This window comes from Chrysochloris asiatica, unplaced genomic scaffold, assembly GCF_000296735.1.
Source record: "Chrysochloris asiatica unplaced genomic scaffold, ChrAsi1.0 scaffold00172, whole genome shotgun sequence".
NCBI lineage: Eukaryota > Metazoa > Chordata > Mammalia > Afrosoricida > Chrysochloridae > Chrysochloris > Chrysochloris asiatica.
The window spans coordinates 3273896-3275219 of record NW_006408690.1 but is presented as its reverse complement, the minus strand read 5'-3'; the positions used below and the strand labels follow the sequence as shown (position 1 = coordinate 3275219).

Genomic DNA, 1324 nt, shown 5'->3' with positions numbered 1-1324 from the left:
AGGAAGGCAGGGAGGGAGGAGATCGGCTGGGGACCCTACGCAAGACGTTGCCAGCCCACCACCTGCTCTAAGGTGACCAAGCAGGATTACTATGCTGAGGTTCAATCAAGGCAATCTGCTTTTATAAAGATTCTCCTTATGGAGAAGTTCTACTCTGTCCTGTGTGACCACTACGACTTGCAGTTGACTCTATGGTAGTGAAGTTGGCTTGGGTTTGGTTTGATTGTTTCCAGTCTATTTTGGTAATACTGGTTTACTCAGGAATAATTTTTAGCAGGGCCAATAAATAAGGCTACCACTTATCTGTCATTTTGTTGTACTGTGGTGACTTGCATGTTTCTATGATTCTGAAAGCTATGCCACCAGTATTTTAAATACCAGCAGAGTCACCCATGGTGGACAGACATCAGATGAGCTTCCTGACCAAGACAGACTAGGAAAAAGGGGAGACAGACTACTTCCAAATATTTAGTCACTGGAAACCTTCTGGACAGCAGTGGAACACTGTTAGATTGCACCAAAATATTGAATATTGAAATATGATGAAGACTAGAATATTGTCAGATATAATGCTGGGAGATGAGACGCTAAGGTTGGAAGGCACTAAAAATATGACTGGGAAGAGCTGTCCCTTCAAAGTATAGTTGACTATGATGATGTAAATGAAGTAAAGCTTTCAGGACCGTCATCTGTTTATGGGATACAATTCAAAATGAAGAGAAACAGCTGTAAACATGCATTAATAATTGGAACATAGAATGTACGAAGTATGAATCTAGGAAAATTGGAAGTTGTCAAAAATGAAATGAAACACATAAACATTGATATCCTAAACATTGATGAACTGAAATGGACTGATGTTGGCCATTTTGAATCTGACAATCACATTGGTTACTATGCCAAGAATGACAAATAAAAGAGGAATGGTGTCACATTCATCATCAAAAAGAGCATTTCAAGATCTATCTTGAAGACAATGCTGTCTGTAATAGGTTAATATCCATATGCTACAAAGACAACCAGTAACTATTATTTAAATCTACACACCAATCACTAAAGCCAGTGATGATGAAATTGAAGAATTCTACCAACTTTTTCAGTCTGAAATTGATCAAATATACAATCAAGATGTATTGATAGTTACTGGCAATTGAAATGTAAAGCTTGGAAACAGGAAGAATCAGTAGTTGGAAAATATGGCCTTGTTGATTGAAACGATGCTGGAGATCACATGATAGAATTTTGCAAGACCAGTGACTTCATTGCAAATATATATTTTCAACAGTGTAAAAGACAGCTATATACATGGACCTCACCAGATGGA

The 1324-nt window shown here is 37.8% G+C and overlaps 1 protein-coding gene across 1 annotated transcript in view; it reads left to right on the top strand.

Annotated features, from left to right (window-relative positions):
• Window positions 1–1324, top strand: part of LOC102817705 (selenoprotein O-like) — a 53997-nt gene that overhangs the window by 7279 nt on the left and 45394 nt on the right. The window lies entirely within an intron of this gene.